The sequence below is a fragment of the Camponotus vicinus genome, unplaced genomic scaffold (genome assembly GCF_025532165.1).
Source record: "Camponotus vicinus isolate PSW18456_S1 unplaced genomic scaffold, iyCamVici1.0 SCAF_13, whole genome shotgun sequence".
NCBI lineage: Eukaryota > Metazoa > Arthropoda > Insecta > Hymenoptera > Formicidae > Camponotus > Camponotus vicinus.
The window spans coordinates 5462926-5476233 of NW_028141949.1; the positions used below are offsets into that span (position 1 = coordinate 5462926).

The 13308-nt window shown below is 34.3% G+C and overlaps 2 protein-coding genes across 11 annotated transcripts in view; one reads left to right on the forward strand and one right to left on the reverse strand.

Annotated features, from left to right (window-relative positions):
- The window catches only part of Mdr49 (Multi drug resistance 49), a 53005-nt gene extending 42851 nt beyond the window's left edge, over positions 1 to 10154 (reverse strand). For 2 of the 7 annotated variants that reach the window (XM_083087035.1, XM_083087028.1), the window contains exons 1-4: positions 9959 to 10154; positions 3398 to 3502; positions 1395 to 1778; positions 281 to 517 (exon numbers count right to left, since the gene is read on the reverse strand). The gene's annotated coding sequence lies outside the window, so the exon portion shown is untranslated. The other 5 variants (XM_083087032.1, XM_083087030.1, XM_083087029.1 and 2 more) reach the window with 5 other exon arrangements.
- The window catches only part of Vermilion (Tryptophan 2,3-dioxygenase vermilion), a 225289-nt gene that overhangs the window by 157119 nt on the left and 54862 nt on the right, over positions 1 to 13308 (forward strand). The gene's annotated exons all lie outside the window — the stretch shown is intronic.

The following is a 13308-nucleotide window of genomic DNA, read 5'->3' on the forward strand; positions in this document are numbered from 1 at the left end:
TTTCCATTCGTTCGACAATTCGAATTGGAGTGGTTAAGCAAATTCGCTCGCTGACCATGACGAAGGTTATCGACTCTGCGAGCTACTCGATATACGATTTACGTAATGCGAATTATATATGCGCGACATATGTGTTAGTTTTCGGTTTCGCGTTATGCAAAAGCGATTTAACGTTTGTAACTTGATATATGAATAATATAAATAATGAAATTTTATATCCGGATTCTGTATCGCGCAAAAACACAAATCACTTTATGTAAAATGCAGAAACATTACTTACCATTATGGTGAAAAATCTCGCCCAGCACGGTAGACGGTCAAACATTAGCGGGATTTTGTAAATTAAGCTACCGTTTGTTCTCATACAGTTGGACCGTATTGCGTTTGTCCGGTTCTGATATGGAAATTTATTAATTCTCCCTGCATTAATACTGCGACTAAGTTGCCAATGAATACTGCGGGTAATACTCGATTATTTTGGCTTATACGTCCTCCTTCGTAAAATATGCGATGGAATCTAAAATTTGAAAAATAGAAGCGAAATTACATTCCGTTTTTGACGATGTTTGAGTAGGAAAAAGTTACGAATGAATAATCGATTAGTCTCAATGACTCCTGGACGGCAGCCTGCTCCAGAAATGCACGCGAGATGCTGACAAATTATTGTTATATTGGCTATACGTTAAACTCAACCAAGTTGTTTGTTGTTCGATTATCGTGGCGAATCACCGTAAATGTGTGTGTGTGTGTGTTCTCGCTATTTCTTGACGATCTACATCTTAAACTGTGATAAATTGTTTTGTAATTCCTCGCCATTTCTTAAACTATTGACCTGATTTACAATCGTATGAAAGAATATCTGTCGTTGTACAATTTCCATTTACAAACATCTCTATTAAAATCTGTTAAAGATAAGCATGTTAAACGTTAGAATGTATTTTTTTATTCGTCAAGCGCGTTTTTATTATCGAGAATAAACATAAACGAAACTACTCTCTATTGTTAAATTTCCGTATTATTAGGATTTGAAAATGCAGCTATATTGAATGTTAAATTTATTCTTCTTTTTTATAAAGCTCTCGAAATACTACTCGACTGTTGCTGCTCAGAAATGGTTTTTACTATGGATTACAATTACGTTCCACGTAGTTCGATACATGCGGGTTACATTCGATACATGTATACGAAAAATATACTTTGCTCCATTCTACATGTGTTCGATGTCGAAAACTTTCCATGATCTTTTTCGTAAAACCCACGACTCTCGCATTCACGATGCAAATACGAAAATGTACATTTCGTTGAAATATCAATTTCATTTGATTTCATTGTATGAATTTATGATAAAAAATGATTTGAACGAATAATATCGTCACGTATCGTGTTTTACTTACCGCAATAAGAAACTAAAAAATCCCTCTATAAATCTGGGTTAAATATAAAAAAGGAAATCGAATTACAAATCACATCTAGCAATCTGTCAAATTATTTCGATGATCCGTTTTCCAACCTGTAACTCTCTTTACAATACGTGACAAGGCGTCTTGCGACTGCAACATGAACCGTTGCTCGTGAAATTCTCGATAAATCCCGTTCAGGAGCATACAGATCCACTTTCGCACCTAGGTTGTGAAGAGAAAACAACGTTTCCTGCATTCGGATCGCATTAAATTATCTCTCTAAAACATTTATAAATGTTCCCGTATATTGATCATTTTATTATTGGTATTCCCGATAAACCTCCTCTGCTTCACCATATGGCCACCTGCCAATCGAATCTGAAATATGGAAAAACGACATTTGTCAGATATTTATACTGTCATATATGTACTGAGAAAATTATTGTTGTATTAATATATCCATTAATATATCCGCCCAATTATGTAAATAAAGAGCTCGTTTTGCAAATTTTCTTTATTTCTTTTAAATTGAAATATTAAGGAAGAGATAAATGTATAGATAATAATATAATTATAATATTAAAGAAGATAAATATATAGATAATAATATAATTATTTATTTTCGAACTTAGATATTTAAAGAAAATTATTTATAAAAATATAACATTAAATATAATATAGATTATCTCTCTTTTCTTGTAAATGTAAATTTTAAAGTCTCAAGTAAACCGTATTTTAAAATCCAAATGTATAATTTATTTTCTAGCTGTGCCGACACACACAGATATATATATATATATATATATATATATATATATATCTGTGTGTGTCGGCACAGCTAGAAAATAAATTATACATTTGGATACATATATATATATATATATATATATAATATAACTTAATCTCTGTTTGTGATATAAATATTGTTTTATTATTACATGCATTTTATTTCGTCATGCGCTTTTTCAATAAAAATAACTCTAAATCTTTTATTTTCTCACATGCTTATATGTCACGAAGGATTAATTTGTCGAAATGCTATTTGCTCCAATTTTTTCCACTCGTTTAATTTGCGGTGTCGTCCGACTCGATGTGACAGTCTGTCAGGCTTGCCGGCCGCTTCGTTCACTTTAATTAATGTATATACTTTTTCATGTGCTGTCGGTTTCGCGTGCTTATATAATAGAAGAGACGCTCACATTCCGTTAAATGCAAGAATAAATAAATCGTCGGCGGATTCAGAGAATCGACGCGCACTAACACATCCTTTCCCAATTCTCCTAATTATCCTTAATTTCTAACACCGCCAAGAGAAAGAGAGAGAGAGAGAGAAAGAGAGTGACGTGATCCGTTTAAGAGCCTGCGGCGAGTCTCTCGTCTCGTGATTAATTTATGTAGTTTCTTACGACTCCTGCTTAGAACCCTGCAGCGCGATCAATAAGGAACGAGCGAGCGGTGTAACCGTAGCAGGTACACGCCATACCATTACACGTTATGTAGTAGTCTACCATAATGGTAGAAACGCGAACCGCCTTTTATTGGACTTAATTCATTCGGCGGAATCGTCTTAACACGATCGCGTCTCGCGCGATAATGAGACGGAAAACTCGTGTCGGGTTCACTTTGCGCTAACCCCTTTCGTGATTATTTTCATGAGTCACTTGCGAACAATTTCCGCAAAGAGCACGCGTTCGTAATCGTCTAAAAAAAGCGACGAGTCATATTCCGTCGAAGACAACACATAAAGTCGAGGAAGAATACCGCGCGCTTACAATTCGCTTCGCGAAAAATAAAGTCCAGACTCGTGATTAGCATCAGCTCTAAATCACTGTAAATCACGTTTTGAAGTGAGCGATTAGCTGCGGAGCCGGAACGATGATGTAATGTCGCCGGAATCAGAATAATGGCCATCTCGCGGACAACGATCGCGAGTAATTAGATAATAAGCTGACATTGGTTAATAGGATTATGGATATTTGGAGCGATTTGATACTCACACTCATCGGGTACAGGCTATCGTTCCACTCTAACAGTTCAAATATATATGTATGTATACGTAATGTCTTTAACAGCCCCCTCAGCCGATGATAGCAGATGTAGATCTGAAAGAAGACACAAACAACACGAACATTCATTATGATAATAAATGCACAACATATTAAGAATAATATTATGACATTTTGGAATATTTTATGCTTATATAAATTTTAAAAAATTTTATGCTTATATCTGCTTATTTAAATTTCAAAAATTCTGTTAATTAACAAGGAATAATTATTGCCTTATTAAATAACATGCCGGACCATCGTGATTATGAGGAAATTATGTTGACATTAAGACGAGGAATAATTATTAAAATAAGAATATTATATTAGGAAGATGAAACAGAAGTTCATGAATCATTATGTATTAATAAAAAGAAAAAATAAACATCTTATTGAGATTTGTATGCATCTCGCATACGAATGAAGTTTTCTAAAATATTCTTTACGTCACTTTCAAATAAACAGTTGATTCGCGATATGGAGATCGTTGTCGAGCGTTCCGTCCTGAAAAATTTTTAAAGCTCCCGAAACTTTAATACGCGCAAGATAGCGACTTGCCAAAACTCATAAAAAATTCTCTCCCGCAAATGCCATCGGAACGAACGAGTTACGAAGATGCCACGGAAAGTCGTCTTTGTCGTTGCTACCGGGTGTCTCGCTCTTATTTGCATCTCAATCGCGGCCTAACGTCTCCCCTGGCAACGGCTATGAATTTTATTCCGGTCTCATATTTCTGGCCCCCATTGTGGTGGTTGCGTGACGTGGCGCGATGCCCCCTTTCTTTACTATCAATCATCTCCGTTGCTGCCGTTGCTCGCCACCTCGGGGCTGTATTCCGAACTTTTGCGCCGTCCTTTTACGGGAAGAAGCGAAGAAGAGAACGACGAGTCTTCGACGTCCCCTTCCCTTGCGCAAATTTCACCCACTTCCTTCCCCTCCTTCTTCTCCGATCCCCTCAAACAAGAATTCCGCAAACGCCCCCGGGGCCGTGAAATACGTGAGGGATACGCGTCTAGACGCCGAGGATCCTTTCGCGAGAAAATGCAGAACGCAACAGCGATCCTTCCTCTTTATCTCGGAATATCTCGGTTAAGCATCGTGCGATCAGAAATCTCGTCGGGCGGACCGAACACACCGCGACATTCCTTGCATTTTCAATCTTTATCGTCGTGTCGTTCCATTCGTATGAGTAGCATGGCATTGTTGATCGTTCCTCTTACGGATGTTGGATAGTATTAAGTAAAGTCTCACGAGACAAGAGAATTTTTCTCAAGACTGAATGGATAAAATATCGAGAGAAATCTCAAAAGACATCTATTATTTAGTTATACATTTCAATTCAACGTTTTTTTCTATTTAAATAGAAATCCATAATTTTAATCACTGTTTTACTCCATAAATTATAAAACCGTACATGATCAGCAGGTGGCTCGTACATTGCCCTTTAATCATCGTTCTTCCGTCATAAAAGCTCGAGCTTGAGCGGCAACGGTCGGTTCGATAATATCGGATAAAATGAAGGAAGCCTCCATAGTGGTAAAACTCATAATGCTTGTCAACGGGTTAAAGAAATGGAGGGAACACGGGATATTGCCGGACTGTCATATTCCTCCTTCAATGTATCTTATCAACGTCTATGCCAGCGCATTTTTCCTTTCTTTCTCGTCGTAACGATATCTCGTGGAAACGCAAGAGGCAAGACGATGAGCTCGTTTTCCCTCTTCCCTGTTTCAACCCTTTTGCTAAAAGAGGCATTCGTACGCCACTTTAGGATCGCGAAATTCACAGAGAAAGTGCATTTTTAGACATCGAGTAGAATTTCAAAGAGAATCACACTTTATTGGTGATGTTTTATCTTCAATTTTATGCAAAATACATCAAGCACATTGTTGCCTTTCCTGAAAGACCTTTTTTTCAAATTCAGCTATTCTGATATTTTTATAAAAAAAGCTACATCAACATTTGATTAATCTCTTATTTATTACATTTTGCTAAATAATATTATAGATATTAATAACAATGAGTTTTAAGCCTAATAAGCCATGGATATATATATTATAGGAAATAGCATAAAAATTATTTGAATTATATATATCCATTTTCTTTATTTTAATAATTATAAAGATATTTTAATGATAAAAATATCAGTATTTTTATTGATATATAAAATATTAATGAAAAAACCCTTACGTATAATTGCACGCGATAAAAATATGGATGTAATATTTACATTTCTTCAAAATAATACGGAAACAGAGAAATGTTATTTTAACATTTCTGAACACGTACTTTAATGTATATCTTTTATAGTTATCTTATCATTACTGGTTTTTTTCACCTATTCCATTAGAGAAATAATTTGTTAAAAATATTAAAAGTAAAGATATCTAATTTACGGTATTTCATAAGAGAATATTTAAAGAAAATAGCTTTTTGTACAATATTTTAATATTTAAATTTCTGAAAAGAAATTATAGATCTCATGTTGAAAGTCAAAGAACTCGATGAAGGTGAGTGCGATGTACTTTATGTAGCATAGCGGATCGGAACATTATTATTACGTAGCACTCGGGCATTATTATCTGCAATCGATCAATACTATAGAAATCTAAGAATATAGTGTCATGAGAAATTCTAGTGTGAGGCATCTGCCAGAGTCTGCAAAATATGGCGATTTTAAAGTCTCGAACTTTCTCTTGAGTATTTAAACGGGGAATATTTAAAGAGAAATTGTTCTTGTGTACTGTGTTTTAATCCAAGTTCTTAATTTCATTTAAGTATGCAAAAATTCGATTTTAAAGTGATTAAGAAACAAGTTAACATAAAGAGTACAATAAACTTTTATAATTGCGATCCGTATAATTATATAATACGATTACATAACGTCTAGGAATTATTATCCAGTGTGTCAAGTGAAAATATAAAAATAGATATTAAAAATCCGCGGATTATATGACGACCCCAAAGATGCAGTCACACCTACCGGAAACGTTCCAGACGCTACGATCGATAGCTCGTTTCCTGTCGCGACAGATTATATAGTTTCGAACAAACGAGAAGAGACGAACTTTTTGAAGTAGACGAAGCACGAATCGCACGAATGCACAGATCTGACTGGTCGTTCGGTCGGTGGGCGACTCTACCAACCTGTTTTCTTGGTTGCCACTTAGATATATATATCGCGATTATACGGGTTTGCCCTTCCCGTATACTGCAGCAAGCCTACAACACACGCAATTACAACGCTCGAGCGGGTCGCTGTTCAACGGATCGATAATTCTTAAATCACTCACGCTAATTGCAAATTTAAGGTCTGGTCAAAAGTCGCATGTAAATATATAATGAATATAATATATATTTCTTTATAATCATTGATAATAATTATTCAGAATTTTCGTCTATCTCCCTTTCTCCTTCTCTTTTCCATAAAAATTAGGGAAATTATTATTTCATCGCGAATGATTCGATAACAATTACGTAGGCACACAAAGCATTTGCTTATAAAATTATGCTACCACTATTAAAGCTTGCTTATCGCAGGTGGCCTAAGTTGAGGGGGACATTGTAAAATCGATATCGTTCTGAGGAAACTGACGTTATGCCATATAATTGATCCCGGCTGTGAAAGCGTAGTGGAACGCTGTCAAAAGCATCCAAATATACATCGAACGCGCCGGGGAGATTACAGCAGATTCAATAAGATTCCCGGTTCCCCTAAAGCGCACGCGACACATGCATCGCACGTTTCCCTCCCGAGATCTCAAAAGGGCCAACTATCGGATCCGGAGAGGGAAAGGGACGCGGAATAGACGTCACAAACGTCACGCGATGGGATCTTGTTCGATCCCGAAATCCCTTCGCAGATGTCTTCTTCCACCGGCTTCGGCATCCCCCAATTGTTAGACACGTTTTGTAAAATGACGCTAATAGAGGCGGATAAACATCGCTCGACGTAGGGAAACAAGAAATCGTGCGTTACGTTGTCGTACGTTTTTATAAACGCGCGATCGCGAACGCAGAATTGCATGATAAACAACAACGGATGCATTCGATTGATGTTTGAGCGATCACCGAATGATGCAGTAAATTACACGCAACGATTACACGCGGGTGGATAAAACAAATCCATTGATGGTTCGTTTCTCCGAGATCCTCTCGCCCGCGTAACCGTATTTCCGATGAGATATTCGGCGTGAAAAATGCATTTACGCTCTTTGTAAATAAATTGCGGCGGGAATTAACGGTATCGATATTTTCGGGCGTTTCATGTCGTTTAAAGTCAATTTCAGGTGAATTGCGAGGGAAATTAACGCTGCCGCGCCGATAATTTATTTTGATTATCAATATTTGCTGATAAAATGACGATCGCGAACAAATTTGTGAGATATTATTAGGCAAAGAGTAAATTCAAATCAGCTTTCGCGGAAGGGACATCACCTGCGATTCGCTATACGATTTCGCGTTACACATGTTTTACTGGCGAAATGATATTTATCAATTAATTAATATGTAATATCTAATTCAGTTATATAGATGAAATGTAGTTTCATTAGGAAACATTATCACAATTAAACATTGCATAATGTAAGCGAGAGATAAATTAAATCATCTACTAATGGAATAATACTTGCCGTATCGTTCGCACATATACGAGGAAAGCGTGTGCGAAAAAATGATTGGATGAATTTAAAACGCCGGTTATCCGGTTCACGTTGGATAAGACTGGTTGTCGCTATTTTAAGGCTACGTAACACAGCTATCATAAATTCGCTCGCGCACACGCGGTATAATGCGGCCATGATGCTAAAACAGGAAGGGCTATTTTCATATATATTTGCAAAGTCTTCGTATACGGAGAAAACGTACGGCTGTGTTCGTTAGTCACAAAGAACACGAGAATGATACACGCGGGTTAGCAGAACAAAGAGAAATGCGGAATCATTCTTTGCGACTTAATGCTACGCATTTTCATCAATGAGATTTATATACGTCACACAACGTTCAATTATCTTTATAAAAAATTTCAATTAGAAATATTTCAATGAAATATCAATTACAATGACATTTTTATCACCAGAATTATTTAGTCAACAATTAATTTGTGGAAATAATCGTATAATATTTAATAATAAATTTTATTTGCAAGTTTTAGAAATCTAGAAATCTGAAGATTTATTTAGAGTTTTCCAAATATGATTTTTGTTATATTAAAAGTGAAGAAAGATTATGCTAAAAATAATGATATCTGACAAATATTAAAATAAAATTTAATAATTTCTAATGAAACAAATATATTTACGAATACTTTGAGAAAGAATTTTAAAACAAGAGATAATAATAGATATTTTATAAGATTTAATAAGTATGAAAACCCATAAAATATGATACTTTGGATAATGGTACATCACGACATTGGAAAATTAATTGAACGGATATCTCTAACTTATGTAATTATTTAAATGAATCAAGTCTTGATGAACTTTTTCACCGAATATAATTCTTTTATGCTACTTTCGCTCTCTCTCTTCGATCTATAAATTTAATAGTGTCAAATGCCCTTTCGTCAAAAATCTCCGGTATTGGACTCGGTAAGCCCGTCGGCTAGTCATTCGTTTCGCACGTTCGTTCGATGACACGTTTGTTTGTTTGATTGAATTTTTTCGCCGCAAGCTGCCCGCTGAGCATTGATTTATTCGCGTGTAACGCGCGCGCTATGGCTTCGAGGTCCGACCGGCAAATTTATAGCATGCGATTTTCCACGTATAATCGCACTATGGACACGATGCGCGCCTCCATCCATTTTCTATTCTGATATCGCGTTTGATAATACAAATCCGATAAGTCTCCTCGCGATCTGTCGACGACGCACCATCCTGCGTATAAATATATAAATTCGCATAATTTCTCCGCGTCCACCGTACGCGCGTATCACGTGACCCACATTTGTCACGCAAAGGTCACGCACAGGTAGGAATAAACCCAAAGATTAAACATTTAATACGACTCGTATTGATTATGTATTAACGATCTAAAACTCTGTACGAGAAAATACCGATTACGACAACGGAAAATGAACTAACGTGAGATCTACCTATCTCCCCTCGTATATTAAATAACAGTTAGTATAATCGAATTTTATTTTTAATGCTTTCGCAAAATTGCTTTCGATTTTACCCAACAGATTCGCATACAATGTACTTTTTGTGTAAGTATCGATAAGATAAGATTTTATATAAGATTTTGGTTTTAATAGCCTGATATAACATTGTTTTAACTGAGAGAGATTTTTAACTGCTCTCGTCAAATCTGTCTTTAAGAAAGATCTATCGAGAAGAAATTACTAATACAAAGTAGACTCAAAAATTCATTTACATTAGACATTCTACATTAGATAAAGTAATAATTAAGATTAATATAATCGAATTTTATTTTTAAATTAAAATTGCTCCAGATCGAAAATCAATCGTTGCTGTAAAGATTTTTTAAAATCTATATCGCATATTATACACTTACTTTTTATGCAGAAAAACTGAAAAGATTCAACGACTGATATTCGACGCAACTTCTTCTGCAATGGAGAAATTCTCACGTATAAGAGCCGTTGCTTTCTCTTTAGAGCACTTTAAGATTGAAGAAGGACTCTCGTCGAACATTCACTCGACCGGCTACAGCTCGATACGTTACGGACAGAAGACAGTTTTACACTGACCTCCGCGGTGCCACATGTACATCGTCTACAACCTACCACATTGCGTGATTGAATATATACATATGAATACGTACACATATTTAAGGTCATTTGTGTGCGTCTGCCCGAGTCTGCTTGGCAGACATAAGTGCCGTATTTAGCACCTACCACGTCAGCAATGACTAGTCAAATCCAGATGTCTTTGTTCAACAAAAAATTTTAGATTTTACGCAGAAATATTTTTTCTATGATTTGAAAAAATATTTATCGAGTCTAAATAAATAACGTAAATTTGTATTGTTTCAATATATTAATATCTGATTAATATTACGAAGTCACCATAAGATTACAACAATACACATAATTCTGTATTAGTATTACAGTAATAAGTACAACAAAATAAAAAAATATTCTAAAATATTAATTATTAAAACTAATAAGGAATTTCCATTTTTTTTATAATTTATCACAATTTTTTAATGTACACTTTAACAAGTTTTATAAATATAATAAAAAGATAAAAGTAATATATGTTTGATATTTTTTTGATTAAATGTCGAAGAAATCAAAAACATAATATATCCGGGTATTCTAGATCTTAAAAGAAACTTTATGAGAGATCTGAAGTATTTTGTTAAACGTTTAGGCTTGCCATATTGTTTGGATAACTGAACACACATACACACATACTATCCCAAGATTAAATCATTTTTATTTTATCAATCATTTGAGCCACATAGTATCTAAGATATTCGGTAAAGATATTTATGCAATCTGTTATATTATATAATGATAATTGTAATTACCTTAATGAATAGAAGCATTAGCATTTGTTGAAAATTAATGTTTAAAAAACAAAATTAGATAAATACAAAAATAATTCTGTATATATGTATATCAGAATTATATGTTCTGCAAAAGTTCTATTTTATAAAACAAACAGAAAAAAATAGAAAATTTAGTCTGGTGAAAAAATATACATCGGAAAAATAAAACATGTGTTTTTTTATTATTATTATTTTTTTATTTTGTCCTGCTGGAATTTTGCAAGGTTGAAACTTTTTAAAAAGAGATTTGGAAAGGTAACATTATACACCGAATTCTTAAATGGAAGAGATAATGAGCATCAGTGTCATGTATGAAGTGCATGTTTAAAAAGAGAGGAAATAATTTAAAAATATTATTTTTATTCGCTATTTCATTATTTTTGTCAACATTTTCGCGAATAAGCAAAATATAATCTCGCGAATATGAAAACTAGTTGCAAATATCAAATCATGAAATATGCAGAAAATGGATGTGTGAATACTGCGTTATAGTTGCATTTGGAGGAAACATTAAAGACTTTTCTTCTGCTAAAATTTTTTTGTTAAATACAAGAACTTTGTTAAATACAAGAATTATTTATGGAAAGAATTACTGTGTAATTATCGGTTAAAAAATTAATTATTTGGATAACTGAATACACATACACACACATACTATCCCAAGATTAAATCATTTTTATTTTATCAATCATTTGAACCACATAGTATCTAAGATATTCGATGAAGATATTTATGCAATCTATTTATGAGAATTGACAATTTTTCCCAACAATATTGCTATTTTTTTAAGTTAAGCTTACTATGTAAAATATATCTTGAATTTAAAAGAAGTACTACGATACTATAGTCCTTTACAATAGATTATCATTGTCTATGTAGATTAGATTAAATTTTTCGAACGGAAGAAGAAAGAATACGTATTCTTTTGTAAAGACAATATTTTAAAGATTGAGAGACAGAAAACAATGAAAAATTGCTAAATCTGTTTGCTTAAAGAGACTACATGGAAACAAACTACGTGAAAAACACGTGCTGCGAAAATAATAATTTACTTCGCGTTGTTTGCGAAAAATCAATATCAAGAACATCAACGAAGGTGCGATTTCTCATTTAATAAAATTGCCCATATTTTTTCAATTACCGCTATGATCCGGGCAAGACGTTCTATCTTTTCCTCCGTATCGCGCCTTCCTTCTCGAGACGTAGAAATCCCCAAAATTTCTCGCAGAATCCTCTAGTTGACGCCAACGTAATTTGCATACGATTAATCTTGATCAACGTTGCGGCACCCTCGTCCGGGGCCTATCTTCGTTCATGAACGGAAACCGGGTTAAATGACGAACACCTACCGAGGCCATGATGGATCGTTACCGTTACGTCTTGGCGCAACCTCAGTTCAAGACGAATTTGGTATAGCCGAATCGATCTAATTAAACGCACGCACGTACGCACGGTTGGGCGGATGCGAACTGATTGAATTGCGGTATGCAGATTTGCGTCAACAGCATATTCCAATTGTGTTGCGTTTGTCGACAACGTGTATCGCATTATATCGCAAACTAAATAATACGAGTGCCTAAAATAACACATGTAGCTTGTTTACATTACTCAATATGACGTTTATTCATCGACTTTTTTTACTTTTAAATTAATACGACTGTCGTCTGCCAACTCAACAAGCATAATATACAACAGATGTAAAAGACTGGCGTTGATTGCTGAATTTTTTCGACATGCGAGATATATAATGTATCGCAAAAGTTCGAAATTACATCTCGTTGAATGATGTAGCTACATAATTTGAGAGATGGATCACCGTGTCTAAGCATCCTGGTTATATAATCTCAAGACGGATTTTGAAACGAGAATCGATATTAATTGTATTCACTTCCATAGTTGTTTTAAGACACAAAAGTAATATTCGTGTTAATTGAATTGATGTGGTATTATTGAATTGATTAGTATCCTACAGATTCGCGTTACATACATATGAAGCTTGAATCTATATCTGTTATAAAAACGTTGCTTGCTTGTAAACTCTATAAAAAAAATTTTCATACATTAAAATTTGATTGTTCTGTGTGTTTTAAAATACTTATTATGTTATCTGTTATTTTCTTAACATATTTGCTGTGTATTTCACATATATATATATATATATATATATATATATATATATATATATATATATATGCGTATTTTATATTAAAACCATAAATCAATATTCGCGAAAATACAACCTGCACGATTCGCAAACAGAAATTTGCAGTCCGGCGTATAATTATTGTTTATTTCCGCGCATGCAGCCCTCTCCCCATCATTGCTATCTTCGATACCTGCATCTCTTT